This window comes from Pelophylax lessonae (genome assembly GCF_965119305.1).
Source record: "Pelophylax lessonae genome assembly, chromosome: 3".
In the NCBI taxonomy this organism is placed as follows: Eukaryota; Metazoa; Chordata; class Amphibia; order Anura; family Ranidae; genus Pelophylax; species Pelophylax lessonae.
This window is the reverse complement of record NC_138770.1, coordinates 623,710,717-623,737,492: the sequence shown is the minus strand read 5'-3', so window position 1 is coordinate 623,737,492 and position 26,776 is coordinate 623,710,717. Positions and strand designations below refer to the sequence as shown.

General features: G+C 45.6%; 1 pseudogene across 1 annotated transcript; it reads left to right on the top strand.

Annotated features, from left to right (window-relative positions):
• LOC309550199 lies at positions 1-25,220 on the top strand (annotated as a pseudogene). The gene is made up of 4 exons: positions 1-824; positions 1,302-1,763; positions 1,881-2,388; positions 24,856-25,220. The product of its transcript is annotated as an uncharacterized misc_RNA (transcript).
• Positions 25,221-26,776: the final 1,556 nt, after the last annotated feature.

The window sequence follows — 26,776 nt, the reverse complement described above, 5'->3', positions numbered from 1 at the left end:
TTGCCCCTTCAGTCGAAGACAAGGAGTTCATCAAGATTATGGATGAAGAGTTCTTCAAGGACAATTCCAACAGTTGGGTAGCTCCATTACCCTTCCGAGTACCAAGGCTTACTCTCCCTAACAATCGAGAACAAGCTTTAACCAGATTTGCTGCACTTAAGAAAACTCTCCGTAACAAACCTGAGATGCAAGAGCACTTTCTAGCATTCATGCAGAAAATTTTAGATAACCATCATGCTGAGCCAGCACCAGACCTTAAGAAAGGTGAAGAATGCTGGTACCTTCCATCCTTTGGAGTCTACCATCCTCGTAAACCGGGGCAAATCAGAATAGTCTTTGACTCAAGCGCTCAGTTCCAGGGAACCTCTTTAAATAACGTTCTTCTAACTGGTCCAAATCTAACGAACAACCTTATAGGAGTGTTGATGCGGTTCAGGAAGGAACCAATTGCCGTGACAGCTGACGTGCAACAGATGTTCCACTGTTTCATAGTCAAAGAGGAACACAGAAATTATCTCAGGTTCTTGTGGCACCGCAACAATGACATTAATGATCAGGTGATAGATTATCGCATGAGAGTCCATGTCTTTGGAAATAGTCCATCTCCTGCCGTGGCAACTTATGGACTGAGAAAAACAGCGCAGGAAGGTGAAAGGGAATTCGGATCTGACACCAGGCAATTCGTCGAGAGAGATTTTTATGTAGACGATGGCCTGAAATCCTTCTCAACACCTGAAGAAGCCGTCAGTTTGATAAAAAGGACCCAACAGCTCCTGTTGACTGCTAACTTAAGGCTTCATAAGATCGCATCTAATAGCAGCGAAGTAATGAGGGCTTTCAATCCAGAAGATCACGCTAAGGATTTGAAGAATTTGGACTTGGGAGTAGATTCCCTGCCCATGCAAAGAAGTCTCGGTCTTCTCTGGAATGTAACTTCAGACACATTCACCTTTCAGGTCTCTGACGCTAAGAAGCCATTCACCAGACGTGCAGTCTTGTCAACTGTTAACAGCCTTTACGATCCCCTAGGCTTTGTGACTCCAGTTACCGTCCAAGGGAGATCCATACTTCGTCAGCTTACTAAGAGAGTGACAGATTGGGATGCTCCTCTGCCAGTAGACCTACTGCCTAAATGGGAGAACTGGAGAAACTCCTTGAAGGTACTGGAAGAACTTAATATCCCACGCTGCTATTCACCCACTTCAGTTTCAAGAAGTCTGAGGAAAGAGATTCACATCTTTTGTGATGCATCTACCGAAGCCATAGCGGCTGTGGCTTATCTCAAGATCATAGATCTGTCCGGGAGACCCCATGTCGGGTTTCTACTAGGAAGAGCCAAGTTAGCTCCAAAACCTGCTCACACTATTCCAAGATTAGAATTGTGTGGTGCGACCCTAGCTGTTGAAGTCGCAGAATTCCTGCAAAATGAAATGGATATTGAAATCGATCAGATTAAGTACTACACTGACAGCAAGGTAGTGCTTGGTTATATATGCAACAATGTGAGAAGGTTCTATGTGTATGTGGCGCACAGATTAGAATGAATAAGTAAAAACAGTAGACCTGAACAATAGAACTATGTCCCGACTGGTTTGAATCCCGCAGACATTGCTACTAGGTCAGTGCCAGCAGTTGTCCTCACACAAACCATCTGGTTTTCAGGACCCAAGTTTTTAATGGACCAGTCTTCTACAAACTCAGAAGAAGATATCGATTTCCACCTGGAGGATCCAGATACTGACCCGGAAATCCGGCCTGAAGTTGTAGCATTGAATTCCAACATCTGCTCAAGAAGAAATTTGGAGGTAAGACGTTTTGAACGTTTCTCCTCTTGGAAAAGGTTGGTGAAGACTATAGCAAGATTGATTCATATTGCACAGATTTTCCGCAAATCGAATCAGACATCTTCTTGCCATGGATGGCACACCTGTAAGGAGTCACCCAACGCATTCGAGTATGAGAGGGCTGAGCTGTTCATCATACGCCGCGTGCAAGAAGAAGTCTTTGTGGAAGAGATTAAATGCTTAAGAGGCAATGGACCAGTCCCAAAATGTAGCCCACTATTCACACTGAACCCAGTGATCGACAACGAGGGCATGCTTCGAGTCGGTGGACGACTGAAAAGGTCAAACCTGCCAGGGAAGGAACAGAACCCCTTGATAATACCAAGAAACCACCATTTGGGAACATTGATTATACAGCATTACCATGAGAGAGTCAAACATCAAGGAAGACACTATACCGAAGGTGCAGTCAGAATTGCAGGGTTCTGGATAGTTGGAGGAAAAAGACAAATAGCCACGATCATTCACAACTGTGTTAAATGTCAGAAGTTACGGGGTAGACAGCAGTTTCAACAGATGGCTGACCTACCTGCAGACAGACTGAGTGAAGATACACTGGGATTACGGTGCAAAAAATTACTTTATTGGTGAAGATGTACATACATGAACAAAACAATATTATTAATAAAACTTGTGTGGAAACTCATCAGGTGAACTGATTGACTCTGTAGACCCCTGGGGTGTCAAGATCATACAGACAGCAAGTAGAACACGTAGAGGTCCCCACCCATCCAGTCCCAAGGTAGCACTGTTGAGGACGGGCTTGGTGTGATTAGTCGAGAAAGAACGACCTGAAAATCACTCGAAGAGCCCGAGCAACTGTGCTTGTGGCCAGGAAGAAGACTCATAAGGAGCCCTGTGGAAAAGGCGCCTAGGTATGCCCATAAAGGGTGTGAGAGATGCTGGCAAATTCGCTCAAAATGTGACAGGATGTCATCAAATGTTATCAGTACATCACACAGGTTCCCTTGTGTCACACAGGTTCCCTTTTTCTTCAACATGGGGGATTCCACTTTGGAGATAATTCCTTCTCTCACCGCTGTTTAAGCTGTATGGCTGGTTAAGCCAGGATCCCTCCAATACACTTTACCATACACTGTAATTTGCTGTTCAAGCAATCTTGGATGGTTAAGCCACGATCCCTCCAGTACAGCTAGCCGTGCACTGCCCCATGGGGCCAGGTTTCTTTGGAGGTTTCTAGCCAGGAAATGAGACTCACATTATAGGAAGTTTTGCCTCTGCTGTTTTATACTCTATGAGATTTTGTCGCCACATTTTGCCCTCCCTGTGTGATGTACTGATAACATTTGATGACATCCTGTCACATTTTGAGCGAATTTGCCAGCATCTCTCACACCCTTTATGGGCATACCTAGGCGCCTTTTCCACAGGGCTCCTTATGAGTCTTCTTCCTGGCCACAAGCACAGTTGCTCGGGCTCTTCGAGTGATTTTCAGGTCGTTCTTTCTCGACTAATCACACCAAGCCCGCCCTCAACAGTGCTACCTTGGGACTGGATGGGTGGGGACCTCTACGTGTTCTACTTGCTGTCTGTATGATCTTGACACCCCAGGGGTCTACAGAGTCAATCAGTTCACCTGATGAGTTTCCACACAAGTTTTATTAATAATATTGTTTTGATCATGTATGTACATCTTCACCAATAAAGTAATTTTTTGCACCGTAATCCCAGTGAGCCCCTTATTGCAACCATTCCAGGGGGGATCTCCTTGTCCCTCCACCTCCAACCCATTTTTGCCTATGTCTTTCAGGTTGCGCAGGGTTCCCGGTCCTATTTGACCGTGCGGTACGTGTCCAATTTGATTCTCGCCGACCCATTGAGTCTGGCTTGAGAACACCTCTTCGGCCACTCAGTCTTTTATGTCTTTTTTGAGTGAAGATACACCCTTTGCATATGTTGGAATGGATGTGTTTGGACCATGGACAGTAACGGCTAGAAGAAGTCGTGGTGGTCAAGTCAACAGCAAAAGATGGGCTGTAATGTTCACTTGCTTAACTGTAAGAGCTGTGCATATCGAAGTAATCGAGTCAGTGGATACTTCGAGCTTTATCAATGCTCTAAGGAGATTTCTTGCTCTAAGAGGTCCCGTGAAGATGTTGAGATCAGATTGTGGGACTAACTTCATTGGTGCTTGCAAAGAGTTATAGATCGACCGACAACAAGTTGGAAATTATTTGAGTGATCTAGGCTGCATGTGGAAATTCAACCCACCACACGCTTCACATATGGGCGGAGCATGGGAACGTATGATTGGGATGGCAAGGCGCATACTGGATTCTATGTTGCTTGATGTGAGTTCTTCACGTCTTACCCATGAAGTACTTACTACATTCCTTGCTGAGGTCGCAGCAATAATCAACTCAAGACAGCTGACAGCTGTATCCACAGACCCAGAATGTCCAACTGTTTTAACTCCAGCTGCATTATTGAGCCGGAAAATTGGACAGATCCCAGCACCAAAGAGCATCTTTGATGAAAAGGACATATATAAACGTCAATGGAGATACGCTCAATACCTTGCAGATTGTTTCTGGGACAGATGGAGGAGGGAATACCTCACACTTCTTCAAGGACGTAAAAAGTGGCAAACCCAGAAGCCTAACTTAAAGGAAGGGGACCTGGTTCTTCTAAAAGACAAGCAAACCAATCGGATCCAGTGGCCAGTTGGATTTATTACAAAGGCCATTGCTAGTGATGATGGAAAGGTCTGAAGTGTAGAAGTCAGGATTGTAAAGGACAGGAGCCCAAAAACCTTCCTGAGACCAGTCACTGAGACAGTCCTAATTATGCCTGCTTCCAAAAATTCTGATTCAGTGTTATGTGTAGGAGTCACTTAGAACTCTAGCATAGTTAGCTTAGAGAATAGGGCTACATAGCATTCTACTGTATGCAATGTTAATTGTATGTTTATGGAAAATAATTGTGTAGTGGTATCTCACGATACCAGGCGGGGAGTGTGCTGCCACGCAGCTTTAACTGTCTAGCAGTTGTTATTACATAAATGGAAAAAGAGTGCGCTACTCTTTTTCCATTTATTTATCTGCAAATATTTTCCACTATTTATTCAAGTAGCAGCAGTATTTGTTCATTATAACAGTCAAGAAATTGACTCCTCCTCAAGCGCAAAGATATATTCTTCTTGACAGTGGGTGTCTAAGTTTATATATATTTTAGGTTGTTATTACATGTTATGTTATGCTATGTTATTGGTATCTTCCTTGCACCCCTGCTGTTTCTCTCTAGATGGTTTCTCCCACCTCCATTTTCCTGCTGTAACTCCCATTTTGTTTAGTTGTTATGAGGAGACTGCAGAGTGTGGAAGCTGTGTAACTTCATTGGAAATTTACCTATGGAAAAGTCTCTATGTTTATGCCTTTGCTAACTTGAAGCATAAAGAAGCATTGGAGAACACCTCTGGAGTCTTTATTCATTGAGTAAACTATCTGTTAAAGCCATCATTCAACCTGCTGCACACACTTACAGACTGGGAGTCTACAAGAAGGTCACATGTACAATCGATGCTGAGACAGAACAATGTGGCCTGGCCGATCAGTACCCAAATGGGAGGCTCCCAGGAAGGATGGAATGTCCCTGCACTTTACCTACTCCTTCAAAATCTTTTTGCTATGCTAACCATTGTCCCCGACAGATTGATATCCTGTCCCTACACTGCCACTCGCAAGAAATGCATGCCAAAACAGGGAGTTAGGGCCTTAAATAGGTTCTGCCTTCACCAAAGATGGCCACTGAAGTGACATGGGACATCACCATCTGATCGGATAGCTGCCTCCCTGTGACTGAGGATAACCATAAAGAAACAAAGTTCTTCTCGACTTCCTTCCCATTTGCATTGCTGCTGCGGTCAAGCGCCACCTGCAGTGGAGAATATAGACTGCACCCGCCTACATTTGTCTGCCTCCTGAAGATAATCTGGTGTAACTTCCCCTTCCCTTTTCTGCTTGTTGTACCTTCAGTTAAAATGAAACGTGAACTTCAGGCATTACATTTTTAGTGTGGTTCCCATCCTGATAGAAAGGTTTAGTCAGGGGACTTTTAGAGTAGGTACATACTTACCTTTTTCTTTGCTCTTGCAGGAGTTCTCCCCGCTGAACACCCGGTCCTATGAAGCCACTCCTCTTTTCTGCTTGAATGGTCATGACCTCTCCTTAGTCCTTACGTATAATGCAGGACTGGTGGTTCTCCTTTTGGGACGCAAACCGGCAGTCGCTGCTCTCCATTCCCAGGCAGTCACCCATAGCAGACGTGCATTTGTTTTACTTGTTTTTTACTCTGCATATCATATTTTTTAGGCAATTCTTAATAAAACACCAATTTTTAAACGGTACTGCACTATTGGAGCACTTTTTTTGTCCCCCCTCGGATTGGACCTGGAGGATCGGTTTCCAATACAGGAGTCAAGGGCCATAGTGAATCACAGAGACCAGCAGTCACCCACAGGCTTGGGAAGCCACAAGCTTGCAAGGTCTTGTTGCTATATGGCATTCAAGACCCGCCAAATCCGGTGAGTGTGCAAACCTTATGCTACAAGTTATGCCGATTATACCAGCAGTTTGAATACTGGAGAGACCTTACTAGGACACTTTTTTGCACAAGATCACAAAGGAACTTTATTTTGGGACTTGTTTACTATTTTGAAAATTTTGTTCACCTTTATATATTTATATATTTATACACCAATATATTTTATCTAGCACTATGTACTTTATTATATTTGCTATCACCTTTAGGAAATAAAATATTCCCTCACCTATTGTTCACTATTCAGGTGTGTGAACAAGGAATTGTTCACCCCTGACTGTTTAAAAGCAAGCGCTATATTAACCCCTTAGGGGGCTATAACTCGTAATGCCAGCATGTACTGTGACATACTGAAGCAGAGCATGATCCCCCTCCTTCCGCAGGGCAGTATTCCAACATAACGACCCCAAATACACCTCCAAGACGACCACTGTCTTAATAAAGAAGATGAGGGTAAAGGTGATGGACTGGCCAAGCATGTTTCCAGACCTAAACCCTATTGAGCATCTGTGGGGCATCCTCAAACGGAAGGTGGAAGAGCACAAAGTCTCTAACATCTCCCAGCTCCATGATGCCGTCATGGAGGAGTGGAAGAGGACTCCCATGGCAACCTGTGAAGCTCTGGTGAACTCCATGCCCAAGAGGGTTAAGGCAGTGCTGGAAAATAATGGTGGCCAAACAAAATATTGACACTTTGGGCCCAGTTTGGACATTGTCACTTAGGGGTGTATTCACTTTTTTTGCCAGCAGTTTAGACATTAATGGCTGTGTGTTGAGTTTTTTTGAGGGAACAGCAAATTTACACTGTTATACAAGCTGTACACTCACTACTTTACATTGTAGCAAAGTGTAATTTCTTTAGTATTGTCACGTTAAAAGATATAATAAAACATGTACAAAAATGTGAGGGTTGTACTCAGTGGCGGCTGGTGCTCAAAATTTTTGGGGAGGCGCAAACAGAAAAATGTAATAGGCATTGCTTTGCGGCAAAAAACGCGGCAAAAATTTGCATGACTTTGAGGTCACAAAAGTGTGAAAGGGGCCTTCAGTAATCAAAGTATAGTGTGCCCCCATCAATGCAGAGTTACTACAGCGTGCCCCCATTCAATGCAGAATTACTACAGAGTGCCCCCATTCAATGCAGAGTTACTACAGCGTGCCCCCATTCAATGCAGAGTTACTACAGCGTGCCCCCATTCAATGCAGAGTTACCACAGCATACCCCCATTCAATGCAGAGTTACCACAGCATGCCCTCATTCAATGCAGTGACCAGCGTGCCGTGCCCCCATCAATGCAGTGACTAGCGTGCCGTGCCCCCATCAATGCAGTGACCAGTGTGCCGTGCCCCCATCAATGCAGTGACCAGCGTGCCGTGCCCCCATCAATGCAGTAACCAGCGTGCCGTGCCCCCATCAATGCAGTGACCAGCGTGCCGTGCCCCCATCAATGCAGTGACCAGCAGGCTGGGTGAAGCAATCATGGAGCCTGCTGACAAAGCACACACAGCTCCCCTCCTCCCCATGATAAAACACAGAGGACTGACTCCACACAGTCAGCCTGACCCCCCCAAGCGCCGTGTGTGAGAGGAGTCACCTGGGGGCACACATAGAGACAAGCGGCACATGCAGGGGATGAGGTAAAGGGAAGAGAGCAGGAAAAGTGCCTGGGTACTCACTGGCATGTGTGTAGTCTGCAGCCAGCAAGGTGAGGAGCAGGGCGGCTGTCAGGGTGGCTGTGCCCGGCATGTTGGGTGAGGGAGAGCCGGGCAGAGGCTGAGTTGTATGGTTCCTCTTCTTCTTCCTGCTTCTCCGGCGTTGTGGCGAGTCCTCAGTCCTCCCGACTCCCGCCTCCTCCCCAGCCAATGGCATGGGGTTTGCCTTTCGGCCAATCAGGAAGCGCGTTTCGGACGCACTTCCTGATTGGCCAGGAGGAGGATCCGTGTGACAATAGCGAATGTTCATTCGCTATTGTCACACAATGGGTGGTCTCGGGGCGCACTGCTCTGCGCTCCGGGTCCACCCTTTGCTGAAGCCTATTAGAGCCTCTGGCTCTAATCAGGTGACAAAAAAAATCCCATTGAACTCCATGCGTCTGGCGCCCCGCATGCCGATTAGGGGGCCGGACAAATGGATAGGGGGGCGGCGCCCCTGCGCCCCCAACACACCGGCCGCCACTGGTTGTACTCACTTTTGTGAGATACCGCATATGCGGTCTGCTTAACAGAGAGCTGTGATTGTTTAGTGAGGTCTGCTCAGTGTGCTCTGGTGCTGCTCATGTTGTCTTGATGTTTCATACTAAAAAAGTAGCAATAGAGTATACTGGATAGTGGGTAGAAACCTGGCAGATGAGAGCATGGGATGTTTATAAAGCCCTGGCCAATTAGAAGGGGATGTGGCCCTCAGGCATGCTGGGTGACTTTATATCTAAAGAGCACATGGGCTCTGGGCCAGTCTTCCTCTACAGAGAGAGGTCCAGGAGGGGAGGGGCTGCTGCCTCTGCCCAGCACAGGCTGCCATGCGGCCTCAGGTGGGTGACCTGAGGGTCTGAAACTCTGAAGCTGTAACCCATGGTTCCCTTGCAAGCTGACTGAGGGAGGATGTCCACGGATCTTGTCTGCTATTACAGAGGAAGGTGACCTGCGGCCAGGGCCTTGTGAGTACAAACCCCCTAAAAGGATCTTAGAGACTGTTGCTAAAATCCCCCTTTTGGTGCTAGAAGCCAGCGTACTGGATGTGAGCTAAAGGGGACACTGGCTAGTGTCCTGAAGAAGCAAGATCCACTAGATTTCTTCTGCTACCAAGGGACTTGCTTTATTTTGTACAGCCTGCTGCATAGTTCTATTAAAAAATTGCTACACAGTTCTATGGAGAAGTTGTCCTCGCATGTGAATAGTTAATTTGGAATATCCTACTAAATCCCTTCTTCTATCCAATTTCTCCAAATAAAACAACAAAAAAAACACATCCCCTTAGACTGATTGGAGATAACGAGCGAAAGAGTGTGTGCACCTGGCTGTGGATTAATCAGTGGGAGACCCGGGCACAATTATTAAAGCGGCTCCTGCGGGGGTAGCGCTACGTAAGTATTCCTCTACTCTGAGCCCCCCCAGATTAAATGAGCTAATAAAGTTTATTTCTATGCCAAACCTTTTATTATAGCTTTTGGATAGAGTGGGGAATGGTTTGACCCTTTGTCAAGTTTGTATTGTTGTATTTGTCCCCACTGGGCAGATTCACTCTCTCTATGTAAACTGATGATGACCACTGTCATTAAAAAAGATGCGGAGGGGAAATTAAAAATGTTAGAGTTGTCCACAGAGCAAAAGGTAAGGCGAAATCTTCCAATGCGGACACCTTATCCAGGGACAAATATCTAAGAGGGATATTCTCACTTTGGTAAATTTTCTGTTTGCCCCCACTAGGCAGATTCACTCTCTCTATGTATACTGGTGATCACTGTCATTAAAAAAGACATTGAGGGGAAATTAAAAAATTTAGAGTTGTTCACAGAGCAAAAGGTAAGGCGAACTCTTCCAATGCGGACACCTTATCCAGGGACAAATATCTAAGAGGGGAATTCTCACTTGGGTAAATTTCCTGTTACTATCTGTTATGTCTCTGGGACAGCAAATAGGGAAAATGTCCCCAATAGTACACCAACAGCCAAAAAACAACTTGACAGTGGTTTAACCATTCCCTACTCTAGCCAAAACTAAAAGAAACATTTCGGCTATATATGCACTCTAAACCTTAATATCGGTAGGGGTGGAGGTGAGGGCACATGCAAATAACATTTAACGACTGGAGTTCAGCTGACTGTTGTCTTTGAGAAAAGTTGAAGTAATGGCACTTTGATTGGCTTTCTAAATGTGACTGACAGCAAGGCATTTGTGTAACTTTAGCCATTGCTGTACATACATCTACCATGGGGCCCAGGCATGGGAGAGGGCTCCACTAGGGAGGTTGCTGAGGCAACACACACAGAAAATCAGTCTGCATGTAGAGTAAACAGAGACTCAGTACTGTATTATTAACCCTGAGTTCTAAGATCAATTATACTATTGTCTTAGTTGACAATGCCAGGTGCAACACAGAGGTCACTGGGGGGCTCCACCAAACCTATTTCTGAATTGTAGTTACACATCTGCAGCAAGGAACCAGTACTTGGTGCTATTACAGTAGGAACAAATTATTAATATAGGTAAATTAATAAGGCTTTCCAGACCACTGGAACTGGGGTGGACTGTAGTAATATAGCAATTCCTAGATAAAAAAAAACGAAAGCAGGATGAGTTTCCCCCCATCCACACTGAGTGCATGGATAGGATAATCGAGTCATTTTATTTTTCCCAATGGTTGAATGGAAAAAAAATAAAAATGAATATGTATGGCCAACCTTAGGTACTAAGCAGGTAGCTTGTGTTCCCTGTCTGTATTTTATGGCTTACCACTTGCCGACTGCGCTATAGTCAAAAGACACCTACAGCGCGGTCATCCAGTTCTGGGAGGGCATCCATGGATGTCCTCCCAGAACCTTTGGACACAGCTGACCACAGATTGCCGTAACACATGTAAACATACTTGCTGGTTATCTGCAGTCTTTTTCCCACACGCTGTGTTTGCGTGAGGAAAGGTGAGCCGATAACCGGTAAAGCTGGCAGTACATTCCTTATACTGATAATCAAGGCCCTAAACATCTGTGCCCTGATTATCAGTGTAGCCCCATTAGTGCCCATCAGTGCAGCTTATCAGTGCTGCCTATCAGTGGCCATCAGTGCTGCCTATCAGTGCCCATTAATGCTGCCTCATCAGTGCAGACTCATCAGTGCCCATCAGTGCAGCTTATAAGTAACACCTCATCAGTGCAGCTTATCAGTAACACCTCATCAGTGCCCATCGGTGCAGCCACATCAGTGCTGCCCCATCAGTGCAGCCACATCAGTGTCGCCTCATGAGTGAAGCCTCATCAGTACCCATCAGTGCAGCCTCATCAGTGCCCATCAGTGCAGCCTATCAGTGCCCATCAGTGTAGCCTCATCAGTGCACATCAGTGAAGAAGAAAAATTTGTTATTTGCAAAATGTTATAACAGAAACTAAGAAAAACATTTTTTTTTTCATTTTTTTAACAAAAAATAAAAAAAACCACTGGAGATTAAAAGAAAGCTCTGTCTGTCTAAAAAAAATTATAAAAATGTCATATGGGCACAATGTTGCATAAACATACAGTTGTCATTCAAAGTGCGATAGCACTGAAAGCTGAAAATTGTCCTGGGCAGGAAGGGGATGAAAGTGCCTGGTATTGAAGTGGTTAAAGTGAATCTAACCCCCAATTTTTACATTTTTTTTTTTACATTTTAGATGATTGGTGAGGGGTTAGGATCCTGGTTGGGTTTTTATTGCTGTCTTTGTTCCCACTGTGGAAATTCACCCTCTGTGTTTATCTTGGTGACCTTTATCACTGGGACTGAAGTGATGGAGTTTTCAGGAACAGGAGTAAATTAAATATTTTTCATAGGGACACTTGTTGCAGTGACAAATGTCAAATAAATTATTTTAATTCCACATGCCATTAAGTAAAGGAAAATTTCCCTAATTGAACACAGATGGAAAAAACCCCGTAAAGCTTGCTGTGTGTTGACTTTTTAGGTCTCCCTCTGATTATCTGCAGACCTTCACTAAGGGATTTTTCACACATTCATCCTTACTCCCAGTTGCTCATTACTTAATAAACAGTCCAGGGGATTTGATTTTATATTTATTGTTGAACTTGGATGGGAGAAGGGAATAGTGGGATACTCCAACTTGTACTATTCACAGTAGATGAGGACAACTCTCACGTGGTCTCCCAGGGTTATTTGTGGAAGCAGACACACTGCTTTGACCATACTGCCACTTGTATGGAAGAATGAAGTCCTCTTGCTGTCTAAAGCAGCAGACTTAATGCAACTACATTATCTTCAGGACACTCTCTAGCATCCCCTTGACAATGACTGACACCCATCCACTGACTCTTCTAGCAGAAGGAGTGGCCCTCACAGGACAGGCCCCATGACAGAGATCTGTACTCACTGTGGGCAGAATCAGATCCTTTCCAGTGTCTCCCTTCTAGTCAGTTCTGCAGGACATATGGGTTCAGCTTCTCTCTGACTCTCAGGCCCTCAGGTTGACCACCTGAGGCCGCATGGCAGCTTCTACAGAGGGGCAGCCGCCCCCTCCCCTCGGGACCCCGCTCTCCAGCCAAAGACCCTGAGCACATGTGCCCTTCACATTTATACAGTATCCCAGCATGCATCAAGGCACTTTCCTCTGCCAATCACTAGGGCTGTAATATATGCCTGTGCACTCATTTGTCAGGTTTCCTCCCACTGTCCAATATGCCTCCCTATTGAACCAGTGTGAAACATTTCAGACAAGCTGAACTGCCCCTGAGCACCATGAGCAGACCTTACTAACAGATCCTGCTCTCAGGTAGGCAGAGAGAAAAATACATTTACCTGGCAATCTCTCTGGTAAGCAGAAAGACTTAAAACTATATTCTCTCTTCTAGCACCTACCTAGGAGCGTGCTACATCTGACACAGATATTTTTATCTGCTCTTGCTCTATCAAAGCCTAAAAAAAAGGAAATATCCCAACCATATTGTCAAGATCCACCCAGCTGGCTGATTGACAGCTGTTTCCGGCCCTCAGTGCATGGCTGATAGCTAAAGCCAGCCTCTCCACTTGGTGCTCCAGAGTGCTGGAGGGCCAGAATGGAGAGTGATGACTGAAAGTCACCACTCTCTGCTATAAGAAGACCTAGAACAGAGTGATCAGTGGTCATATGATCACTCAGTTCTCAGAGCCAACATGGGACAGCTGCAGCATCGCACCGATACTGCAGCATATAGGTGTGCATGTATTTTTTTCCCCATACTTCTCTCTGCATACTCATTAACAAGAGTTCTGGCACACATTTGGGGTAGGGCAGCTCAGTCATTATGAATGGACTGCCAAAAAATAATAATGGATCAAAAAAATGTGCATGAATCTTTGTTAACCACTTGCCGTCTGCTCACATTGCTGCTACTGCGGCAATGTGGCTCGTTATCGTCCAGCGACGTAGACCTACGTCACTGGACTCCGCCCCTTGTGGGCAGCGCACGCGCACCGCCGGAGGCTCGCTCCCACTGTTTTCAGTCACAGCGGGAGTCGGGCCAGGGGAGGAGCGGCGGCGATCGCCGCTGCTCTCCCCCGACCGTCGGGGAATCTAGTTTGGAGATCCGCCCACTCTGTTTACTCCTTAGTGACAAGGAGTGACAGATTGCAGTGTTCAGCATAGCTGAACATGCGATCTGTCCTTGTGTCACTCAGTCACCCCCCCCCCCCCATACGTTAGTAAGCACCAGGCATACATTAACCCCTCTCTCTCTCCAATAAAATTAACCCCTTCCCTGCCAGTGTCATTTTTACAGTAACAGTGCATATATATAGCACTGATTACTGCAGTAATGTCACTGGTACCCCCAAAAGTGTCAAAAATGTCAGTCAAGGGTCCGATCTGTCCGCCGCAATGTCGCAGTCCCGCAAAAAAAATCGCAGATCGCCGCCATTACGCGTTAAAAAAAAAAACACCAAAAATGACAGAAATCTTTCCCTTAGTTAGTAAACGCAATAACTTTTGCGCAAACCAATCAAAATACGCTTATTGTGATTTTTTTTTTTACCAAACATAGGTAGCAGAAAACAAATTGGCCAAAAATTTTTAAAAAATTTTGATTTTTACATTTTTTTGGGGGGAATTTCATATAAAAAAATGTAAAAAATATTGTTATTTTTTAAAAATAAACGCCCTTTTTTTGTTTATAGCGCAAAAAGTAAGAATCGCACAGGTGATCAAATACCACCAAAAGAAAGCTCTGTTTGTGGGGAAAAAAGGACGTACATTTCGTTTGGGTACGGCGTCGTATGACCGCGCAATTGTCAGTTAAAGTCGCACAGTGCCGAATCGCAAAAAAAGTGGCCCAGACGTAAGACAGCAAAATCCTCCGGTGGTAAAGTGGTTAAAGATTTAGTGCACCTCAATCAATAGTATACATGTGGTGGTGTGCTGCAGTATATTGTTCATGGGGCTCTACTGTTCAATGAGTTTGGTTGCCATTCACAATGAACGGTACCACAATGCATCGCACATTAAGTAGGCATTAAAAAGCAAGTAAAAACACACAGACATCTATCAGGTTCAGCCTCTAGGGAGCACTGGCAGATTTAGTGCCAAGGAAGGTAAAAGAAAATCCCTTGTGGCCAAATTTGTCTTCCCTTGAAAAAATCCCTGTAGACCCCACAAAGACAGTTGTTCAGAATATTTACCATACTGTTCTTTATTGACTATACTGCGGAATCCCCTGCAGTCTCTGTACACCATCAAGCTTCATTTCTTTCCATACAAGTCAATGTGAAAATAAAAGCAACTCAGGAGCATCAACTCAGAAGCAGCTTGAAGCAGTTAGGAGGTCAGTTAGGGGGTCGGTGTAGGTGTCAGTGTAGGGGGTCAGTGTAGGGGGTCAGTGAAAGTGTCAGTTAGGGGGTCAGTGTAGGGTGTCAGTGAAGAGGGCAGTTAGGAGGTCACTTAGGGGGTCAGTGTAGGGGTTCAGTGTAGGGGTCAGTGAAGGTGTCAGTGTAGGGGGTCAGTGAAGGTGTCAGTGTAGGGGGTCAATGAAGGGGCAGTTAGGAGGTCAGTGTATTGTGTCAGTGAAGGTGGCAGTGTAGGGGGGTCAGTGTAGGGGGTTAGTGTAGGGGGTCAGTGAAGAGGGCAGTTTGGAGGTCAGTTAGGGGGTCAGTGTAGGTGTCAGTGAAGGGGTCAGTGTGGATGTCAGTGTAGGGGGTCAGTATAGGGGGGTCAGCGTAGATGTCTGTGTAGGGGGTCAGCAAAGGGGGCAGTTAGGAGGTCAGTTAGGGGGTCAGTGTAGGGGGTCAGTGTAGGGGGCACTTCGGAGGTCAGTTTCGGGGTCAGTGTAGGTGTCAGAGAAGGGGGTCAGTGTAGATGTCAGTGTATGTGTCAGTGTAGGGGGTCAGTATAGGTGTCAGCGAAGGGGGCAGTTAGGAGGTCAGTTAGGGGGTCAGTGTAGGGTGTTAGTGTAGGGTGTCAGTGCATGTGTCAGTGAAGTAGGTCAGTATAGGTGTCAGCGAAGGGGGCAGTTAGGAGGTCAGTTAGGGGGTCAGTGTAGGGTGTTAGTGTAGGGTGTCAGTGCATGTGTCAGTGTAGTAGGTCAGTATAGGTGTGAGCGAAGGGGGCAGTTAGGAGGTCAGTTAATTCTACATGTATTTTGGACCTGTCCGAAACTAAGTGGGTTTTGGACAGATGTTCTTGAATTGGCCCAAAGATTTACGGATTATGAGATCCCTATGGATCCCACTTTTTTTTTATTACACGTTTCGGATATTACATTGAAGGAATATAAAACATCAACTTTGTTTCATATAGTAAACGCGGCCAAATCATGCATTCCTTTGCGATGGAGATCGCAGCCCCCCCCCCCCCCCCTACCATTGGTGATTGTATAAGTAAAGTGGAAGATACCAATAAAATTTAGGATTTGCGACTTTCACGTGAGCAAAAAAAAAGATAGGTATGATAAGACATGGGGATCATGGAATCTTTTCATTTCGTCTAAAAAGGGACGAAATATGCTTTTTTCAGTAGAGATAAGGAATGGTCAAGTTTAAAATTTAAAATTTAGGATTAAAATTTGGACAAGATAAGAGAATACCATATGCCTTCAATTTCTCCTCCCCTTCTTCTCTCCCTTTTTTTTTTTTTCTTTCCTTTTCTCTTCCTTCTTTTGTTTTTTTTACTCTTTTCCTTTTTCCTTTTTCTTTTTATAAAGAAAAAGGAAGACTAGGTTAGTATCTTTATCAGTACAGGTGTTCTTATCTTAAGCCCCGTATACACGTACCGATCGTCGGCCGAACGATCGGCCGTCTTTTGTCCGAGGGCTGTCTTGTCTGTTGAAAACTGCAAAAGACTGCACACAAATTTTGTCGGCCAACAACAGCCGACTGCAGAAGTGATGTCATGTAATGGTTAACTTTCCGTGTGTTTTTTATTTTCTGAGCATGCCCAGTCTTGCAAATCTGCTGATTGTCGGCCGAATTCTGTACTGACTGGCGAACAATCGGCCGTTCTGGTGTTGGCCAACAAAAATTTTAATGCCTACACGACAGATTCTTTTCGGCCGAAAGTGCACTGTCGGCTGTCGGAAGCATCAAACTAACAAGCCGAAAATCGGCCGATCGTTCGGCGGCCAAACATTTTCAGCCGACAATCGGTACGTGTGTATGGGCCTTTAGGCTAACTTTTCTTTTTTTGTTTTTGATGTAAAAAGGTCTTGTATAGATGTTAATAGTTGGCGGTTAAATGTGAATATTTGCATTGTTTGTGTTATTGGATTTGATATCCCAGTCTTTCTTTGAATAAATAAATAATATAATAAAAAAAAAAGGAGGTCAGTTAGGGGGTCAGTGTAGGGTGTCAGTGAAGATGGCAGTGTAGGTGTCACTGTGAGGGGTCAATGTAGGGGGGTCAGTGTAGGTGGTCAGTGTAGGTGACAGTGTAGGGGGGTCAGTGAAGGTGTCAGTGTAGGGGGTCAGTGAAGGTGTCAGTGTAGGGGGTCAGTTAGGGGGTCAGTGTAGGTGTCAGTGTAGGTGTCAGTGTAGGGGGTCAGTGTAGAGGGGTCAGTGTAGAGGGTCAGTGTAGGGGTCAGTGAAGGGGATCAGTGAAGGAGGCAGTTAGGAGGTCAGTGTAGGTGTCAGTGTACGGGTTTAGTGTAGGGGTCAGTGAAGGTGTCAGAGGGTCAGTGTAGGGTGTCAGTGAAGGGGGCAGTTAGGAGGTCAGTGTAGGTGTCAGTGTAGGGGTCAGTGAAGGTGTAAGTTAGAGGGTCGGTGTAGGGTGTCAGTGAAGGGAGCCGTTAGAAGGTCAGTTAGGGGGTCAGTTAGGGGGTCAGTGTAGGTGTTCAGTGTAGGGGTCAGTGAAGGTGTCAGTGAAGGTGTCATTGAAGGTGTCAGTGGAGGTGTCAGTTAGAGGGTCGGTGTAGGGTGTCAGTGAAGGGAGCAGTTAGAAGGTCAGTTAGGGGGTCAGTGAAGGGGACAGTGTAGGGGGTCAGTGAAGGGGGATTTTAAGAGGTCAGTGTAGGTGGTCAGTGAAGGGGGCAGTTAGGAGGTCAGTGTAGGTGGTCAGTGAAGGGGGCAGTTAGGAGGTCAGTGAAGGTGGTCAGTGAAGGAGGCAGTTAGGAGGTCAGTGTAGGTGTCAGTGTACGGGTTTAGTGTAGGGGTCAGTGAAGGTGTCAGAGGGTCAGTGTAGGGTGTCAGTGAAGGGGGCAGTTAGGAGGTCAGTGTAGGTGTCAGTGTAGGGGTCAGTGAAGGTGTAAGTTAGAGGGTTGGTGTAGGGTGTCAGTGAAGGGAGCCGTTAGAAGGTCAGTTAGGGGGTCAGTGTAGGTGTTCAGTGTAGGGGTCAGTGAAGGTGTCAGTGAAGGTGTCATTGAAGGTGTCAGTGGAGGTGTCAGTTAGAGGGTCGGTGTAGGGTGTCAGTGAAGGGAGCAGTTAGAAGGTCAGTTAGGGGGTCAGTGAAGGGGGCAGTGTAGGTGGTCAGTGAAGGGGGCAGTTAGGAGGTCAGTGTAGGTGGTCAGTGAAGGGGGCAGTTAGGAGGTCAGTGAAGGGGGCAGTTAGGAGGTCAGTGTAGGTGGTTAGTGTAGGTGGTCAGTGAAGGGGGCAGTTAGGAGGTCAATGTAGGTGGTCAGTGAAGGAGGCAGTTAGGAGGTCAGTGAAGATGGTCAGTGAAGGGGGTCAGTGCAGAGGGGGGGGTCAGTGAAGGTGTCAGTGTAGGTGGTCAGTGAAGGGGGCAGTTAGGAGGTCAGTGTAGGTGGTCAGTGAAGGGGGCAGTTAGGAGGTCAGTGCATAGGGGGGTCAGTGAAGGTGTCAGTGTAGGTGGTCAGTGAAGGGGGCAGTTAGGAGGTCAGTGTAGGTGGTCAGTGAAGGGGGCAGTTAGGAGGTCAGTGAAGGGGGCAGTTAGGAGGTCAGTGTAGGTGGTCAATGAAGGGGCAGTTAGGAGGTCAGTGAAGATGGTCAGTGAAGGGGATCAGTGCAGGGGGGGGGTCAGTGAAGGTGTCAGTGTAGGTGGTCAGTGAAGGGGGCAGTTAGGAGGTCAGTGTAGGTGGTCAGTGAAGGGGGCAGTTAGGAGGTCAGTGAAGGGGGCAGTTAGGAGGTCAGTGTAGGTGGTCAATGAAGGGGCAGTAAGGAGGTCAGTGAAGATGGTCAGTGAAGCGGGGTCAGTGCAGGGGGGGGGGTCAGTGAAGGTGTCAGTGTAGGTGGTCAGTGAAGGGGGCAGTTAGGAGGTCAGTGTAGGGTGTCAGTGTAGGTGGTCAGTGAAGGTGGTCAGTGTAGGGGGGTCAGTGTAGGGTAGTCAGCAAAGGTGTCAGTAAAGCAGTGAAGATGTCAGGTAGGTCTGTGTAGGTGTCAGGTAGGACAGTATAGGAATCAGGTAGATCTGTGTAATAGGCAGGTAGGTCAGTGTAAGTGTCAGTGTAGTGAACAGGTAGGTTTGTGTAGAAATCAGGTAGGTTAGCACAGGAATAAGGTAGATCAGTGTAGTGGTCAGATAGGTTTGTGTTGTGGTCAGGTAGGTCAGTGTTGGAATAAGATAGGTCTCTGTAGTGGTCAGGTAGGTCAGTGTAGGTGTCAGTATAGTGATCAGGTAGGTTAGTGCAGGAATAATGTAGGTCAGTGTAGTGGTCTGCTGTGTAGTGATCAGGTAGGTCTGTGTAGGGGCCACAAATGACTTACCTTGCCCCGGGTGCTGACAACCCACACTACGCCACTGGTGTAACATGTAATGAAAGGTGAACCTATCCTCTAATAGGAAAGGATTACAGGTGATTTAACTTAGAATGTATATTTTTTTCCCAGCAAAAATATATATGCATTTTTTTTTTCGATTGCCACAGAGCACATGTTTATGTCCCTCTAATATTGCAATCATTTGTGACTCATCAGTCATTGTATTGCTGACCGAGAGATACTAAAGACCACTTCTTCTTCTGCTCTCCTGTTTTCTTTTATTATAAATGGTTTAATTTCTTCGCATTGCAAAATTCCTTATCTATAAGGAGACACATAGTGTGAAGTGTCATCTTCTGGGAAGGTATAATGTGACTTTTCTTTCTATAATTGTATGTCCAAGCAGATTTAAATTGAGACTGTCATTAACTAATGACACTATTGAGTAAAAACGTAACTCATGCTTACCACATTAAAAAATAAATCCTGTTCACAAGCTTTCCCATGTCCACATTTGACCTAAGCCTAGGCAGACAAGATCACATGGTGTATGGCAACCAAAGGCATTGTGGGTGTTTGATCATGTTCCAGCCTTTTGCTTTCCATTAGACACTCCCTAAAATAAGAGGAACAGCAAAAGGCATCCACAGATAATGGGATCATAATCCAGCTGAAGGGTGATGAGATAAAATCAGTTAGGGCTCTTTCACACGGGCGTTCCGATCAGATCCGCCTGTCAGTTTTTTAGGCGGATCTGATCGGATGCCCCATTCAGCCCTATGGAGCAGCGGATGTCAGCGGAGACACCTCCGCTGACACCCGCTGCCATCCGCATCAGATCCTGTCTGTGAAATCCAGACGAATGGAAACCCTATTTTCCATCCGTCCTGGGGATCGGATCGGATGGGATCGGATGAGAGCGGACAGGCGGTCTGCTTTCATCCGATTCCCCATAGAGAGCAGCGGGGGCTGTGACACCTCCCTCTCCGCACTGCAAGCGGAGACGGAGCTGTCATCCGCCGGCTCAGCGGGGATCGGCGGATCGATCCCCGCTGAGCAGCACCGTGTGAAAGAGCCCTTAGCCACATGGGGAGTGTGTGGTTTTTGTTTGGACTAGTAGATATTAACCGGGAGAAATAAGAAGCATGCTGATTGTGCAGGACCAGGAATCAGAGCCTGCATATGAGACTATAAGAAATAATGGGTTTCATGTGTATATATATATATAAGCCATAAAAATAAAAAGGTACAATACTGATTGATACTATAATTAAACTAAGCTTCAGGATAATTAAATATTGTCTAAATAGAAGTGCTATGCGGTTTCCTATTTGAATCTTGGTGTGCTTTGTGTATTTCTTCCATTTCTGTGCAGTAATCCAGTGTACAAATGTACCTCTATGCAGAAGCTTCCTGTAATAAAGACCACTCACTGCTGCTCTCTCTCCTTGTGCAGGGTGGCAGGTCCTGTCTCCGCCCCCTCCTGTAGTTTTTATGCAGGCAGCTTGTTGTGGGTGGAGCCTGCCGGGTCCCTCCCACAGCTCTGCCATCTGCACAGCTTATGTGCAGCACAGTGATGATGTCACCATGAATATTAAAAGGTAACATTTTGCCTTGCAGAGGCATTTGGTGCACACAACGTGGATTTATATTATTTGTGGCTATAAGGGAATATATTTAAATTAAAGTTTTTGTATCCAGAACTCAGCTTTAAAGTTTATGCATAACCAAAACATATTTTTTTTAGATTTGGATAGAATAGAAAAGGGTTAAAACACCTCTCATTTTTTTTTTTTTTTTTTGCTGTCTGTTCACCATTGGTCAGATTTCTTTTAATTTCCTGCCATTGAGATGCAAAAGCAAGTGAGAGGAGATTTCCTCTCAGACAATTAAATAAAAAAAAAAGTATATATACATACACTGCTCAAAAAAATTAAAGGTACACTTGTTAATCAGAGTATAGCATCAAGTCAATTAAACTCCTGGGATTTTGATCTGGTCATTTAAGTAGCAGAGGGGGTTGTTTCATCTGCTTTGGTGTTAATGAAATTACCAAGTGCACTAGATGGGCTACAACGAAAAGACCCCCAAAAGAGGAATGGTTTTACAGGTGGGGGCCACTTACATTTTTTTCCCTATTCATCTTTTCTGACTGTTTTTCACTAGTTTTGCATTTGGCTAGGGTCAGTGTCACTACTGGTAGCATGAGGCGAAACCTGAACCCTGTAGAGGTTGCACAGGCAGTCCAACTCCTCCAGGATGGCACATCAATATGTTCCATTGCCAGAAGGTTTGCTGTGTCTTTCAGCACAGTCTCAAGAGCATGGAGGAGACTCCAGGAGACAGGCAGGTAATCTAGGAGAGCTGGACAGGGCCGTAGGAGGTCCTTAACCCATCAGCAGGACCGGTATCTGCTCCTTTGAGAAAGGAGGAACAGGATGAGCACTGCCAGAGCCCTACAAAATGACCTCCAGCAGGCCACTGGTGTGAATTAGGGATGATCAAACTTTTCAGAAGTTCGGTTCGACCAGAACACCCGAACTTCCCGAAAGTTCGGCCTGGATTTCAGAACCCCATTGAAATCAATGGGACCCGAACTTCGGTAATCAAAAAACACCATTTTAAAGCCCTAAAACCCAATAAATGCCCCTAAAAGTGCCTAGGGTTCTGGGTCATGCCCCAGGGACTATTAATCACACAAAAAAAAGTTCTTAAAAATTTTAATTTTTGATAGAGAGCCAATTATCGAAAAAATTATTGAAAAAAAAAATGAGATTTGGATTTAGTGTCTGGGGGGGTCTAAAAAGTGTACCTGTGAAGTTTCAGCTCTGTAGCATGTCCAGAACCAGAAAAAAAAAGTTTGTTTGTATTAGAATTGCAATAGAACAGGGATATGGCTCCGCTATTTTCACATCTTGCCGGTTTTGTTTCAGGTGTTTTTTTGGGCATTTTTTGGGGGTCTATGGAGGCAGGCATAACATCAGAACTTCTGTGTAGGGGTATATACACACACACATGTATGTATATATACACATACACATATATAGGTGTGAAAGTAGCAGAAACCTATGCTTGCGCTAATGAAATAATCAACACCCATATGGCTTCTCTGCTATGACACCTATATGTGTGTATGTGTATAAATACATATAAGTGTGTGTGTATATATACCCCTATACAGAAGTTCAGATGTTTTGCCTGCCTTCAAAGACCCCAAAAAAATTCCCCAAAAAAAACGCCTGCTGCAAAAACACACCTGGGCGTTTTTTTAGCTGGCGTTTTTTTGGGCATTTTTTGGGCGTCTTTGGAGGCAGGCATAACATCTGTACTTCTGTGTAGGGGTATATATACACATACACTTATATGTATTTATACACATACACATATATAGGTGTTATAGCAGAGAAGCCATATGGGTGTTAATTATTTCATTAGCGCAAGCATAGGTTTCTGCTACTTTCACACCTATATATGTGTATGTGTATATACATACATGTGTGTGTGTATATATACCCCTACACAGAAGTTCTGATGTTATGCCTGCCTCCAAAGACGCCCAAAAAAATGCCCAAAAAAACGCCAGCTACAAAAACGCCCAGGTGTGTTTTTGCAGCAGGCGGTTTTTTTGGGCATTTTTATGGGGTCTTTTGAGGCAGGCAAAACATCTGAACTTCTGTATAGGGGTATATATACACACACACTTATATGTATTTATACACATACACACATATAGGTGTTATAGCAGAGAAGCCATATGGGTGTTGATTATTTCATTAGCACAAGCATAGGTTTCTGCTATTTTCACACCTATATGTGTGTGTATGTGTATATATACATACATGTGTGTGTATATATATACCCCTACACAGAAGTTCAGATGTCATGCCTGACTCCAAACATGTCCTCAAAAAAGCCCTATAAACGCCTGCAGCAAAAAGCAGGGTGACAGGGGCGAAGCCACTATCTGGTTCTATAAGTGTTCTAAGAGAAACGATCTTTTCTCTATAGCGGTCACCCTGACATGGAAGGGTTTTGTCAGAGTCAGTTAACCCTACACTACACTACGGTCCCCTTACACTTAACACTTTCCCTACAGAAACTAGATTATTAAATCTAACTATAGTGGACAATAGTACCCTAACTACACTAGATATCCCTTTCCTCACACTAATAATTGCTAAATGACACTTTGAAGCAGAAGTAACAGAACTGCTTCCAATCTCTTCCACAGCCCTGTATTAAAATGGTAGAGATTTGGCAGGGGATATCTTATATACTGGGGGGCGTATTCACTAATGATTGGCCTCTGGACCCCCTAGTCACTCCAATCACATTCCTAGCATTCTCCTGCCCCCTCAATTGGCTTTTACTGATGGTTATGGTCCAATCATGGGCTTTTCAAGCCCAGTTCCTGTCCCATTGCATTTTGGTCGGTTCTGGTTGCCGAATTCCGAACTTTTTCAGCAAAACGTTCGGAATTCGGACGAACCTCGAACAGTCAATGTTCGGGTCGAACCGATGGTCGTGTGAATGTCTCTGACTAAACAATCAGAAACAGACTTCATGTTGGTGGCCTGAGGGCCCGACGTCCTCTAGTGGGCCATATGCTCACTGCCTGGCACCGTGGAGCTCCATTGGCATTTTCCATTGAACACCAGAATTGGCAGGTCCACCACTGGCACCCTGTGCTTTTCTATCCAGCTTTAACCCATTACAACTCGGACTTGCGGTAGAGTGCCCTGCAGTAACGTGGTGTTACACCATCCCGGATCGGAGGCACGGATTCATCCTTCCATCGGATTGTCACCTACAGATGAGCCTGTTTATCTTTAATTCATCCTCCTGCTGACCGACGGTACTATGTATTTTTTTTTACTCCCACTAACCACTAAGCCTGAGGTATTGGTTAATTCCATTGACACTAAGGCATTTTCTACTCCCTCTAGCCACAGTTTCCCCCCCAGGCCTGAAGGACAGTAAACTGGCTCTTTGTTTAGAAAGTTTGTAGACCCCTGCTTTTACCGGCACAGGGATGCACAGCTGCTGCATGGCAGCTTTCAATTTTAGTCTTCTGGGGCATGCGGCTGCATGGACACAGCTGCTGTGTCCCAATATGACATGTGGGTGATGTGAGTGCTGGTGCGGGTCCCCAAACTCGCCCTGTGTGCATTTGGGGATCCGGACCCGCATGTCATGTTGGGACACAGTGGCTGTGTCCATGCAGCCGCATGACCCAATAGACTAAAATGGGATACATGGGGATGCACACAACACCTGTGCATTTCCAGGTCGGTAAAAGACGGCCCTGTACGGAAACAGCAATACTCGTCCTGAGGCAATGTCCCACTGAAGGGTTTATCATCATGTGAGATTCATGATTCAGAATTCTGAAAGATCTCAGAAATGTCTCAACTGGTATCAACAGATTGCTGCTTCTGTCCATCTAAGCCTGTCTACAGTGACTCTTCCCATCCCCCGTGCACCACATTTGCTGAAATCCCTTCCAAAACCCTCCCAAAACATATCCGAAAACACTTTCAGATGTGTCATGGGCATTTTCCCTCCACTTCACACTGTTGTTCCTTTCATTGGCCCCTATGTCACCATCATGTCCTAAAGTGACATAGGGTTCTGTGTAAGGATATACAGAGGGGAACCAGGCACCCAACAACCCCGGATACACAGAGGGGAACCAGGCACCTAACAACCCCGGATACACAGAGGGGAACCAGGCACCCAACAACCCCAGATACACAGAGGGGCACCAGGCACCCAACAACCCCGGATACACAGAGGGGAACCAGGCACCCAACAACCCCGGATACAATGAGGAGAACCAGGCACCCAACAACCCCGGATACACAGAGGGGAACCAGGCACCCAACAACCCCGGATACACAGAGGGGAACCAGGCACCCAACAACCCCGGATACACAGAGGGGAACCAGGCACACAAAAACCCCGGATACACAGAGGGGAACCAGGCACCCATCAACCCCGGATAAACAGAGGGAAACCTGGCACCCAACAACCCCGGATACACAGAGGGGAACCAGGCACCCAACAACCCCCCGGATACACTGAGGGGAACCAGGCACCCAACAACCCCGAAAGCATCAGAAGATGAAGATTGTTTACCTGATGTACTTTGTCAAGACAGCCCATGGACATTAACCCCTTCTTGCTACTCTAAAGCATATATGCGGTGGCAGGGGGGCTGACCTGACTGCCCAGTCACCAAGAATATGTGTCCATGGAGGTTCAAGGTTCACTGCTGTGAGTGTGCTCACTATGTACCCAGCACACTGACCAAACTGTCACCAGTCTCTGATCAGGAGCTAGTAGGGTGGGCACGCGATCATGTGACCGCTGTTAGTACCAATTACTGCAATCCCATAATCGCGACTCTGCTTTCCCCTTCTGGCATTAACACCCACTGGCGGCAGGAAGAAAGATGGGCAGAATAGAGGCTTAGTGGTTAGCTCTTTTGCCTTGCAGCACTATGGTTGTTGGTTTGAATACCAACCATGACACCACCTGCATGGAGTTTGCATTTTCTTCAAAGACAGGGCTCTTGTCTCAATTTTACCTAATGTGCATGTATGAATGTGAGATAGGGTCGGGACCTCAGGCTGCAAGCTCCTTGAGGGCAGGGACTGTTGTGAATGTACATTATACTGTACAGTATATCTAACATGCTGTGTAAATTGTCAGTGCTATATACAGGGAGTGCAGAATTATTAGGCAAAAGAGTATTTTTGAGGATTAATTTTATTATTGAACAACAACCATGTTCTCAATGAACCCAAAAAACTCATTAATATCAAAGCTGACTATTTTTGGAAGTAGTTTTTAGTTTGTTTTTAGTTTTAGCTATTTTAGGGGGATATCTGTGTGTGCAGGTGACTATTACTGTGCATAATTATTAGGCAACTTAACAAAAATCAAATATACAGTATACCCATTTCAATTATTTATTTTTACCAGTGAAACCAATATAACATCTCAACATTCACAAATATACATTTCTGACATTCAAAAACAAAACAAAAACAAATCAGTGACCAATATAGCCACCTTTCTTTGCAAGGACACTCAAAAGCCTGCCATCCATGGATTCTGTCAGTGTTTTGAACTGTTCACCATCAACATTGCGTGCAGCAGCAACCACAGCCTCCCAGACACTGTTCAGAGAGGTGTACTGTTTTCCCTCCTTGTAAATCTCACATTTGATGATGGACCACAGGTTCTCAATGGGGTTCAGATCAGGTGAACAAGGAGGCCATGTCATTAGCTTTTCTTCTTTTATACCCTTTCTTGCCAGCCACGCTGTGGAGTACTTGGACGCGTGTTGATGGAGCATTGTCCTGCATGAAAATCATGTTTTTCTTGAAGGATGCAGACTTCTTCCTGTACCACTGCTTGAAGAAGGTGTCTTCCAGAAACTGGCAGTAGGACTGGGAGTTGAGCTTGACTCCATCCTCAACCCGAAAAGGCCCCACAAGCTCATCTTTGATGATACCAGCCCAAACCAGTACTCCACCTCCACCTTGCTGGCATC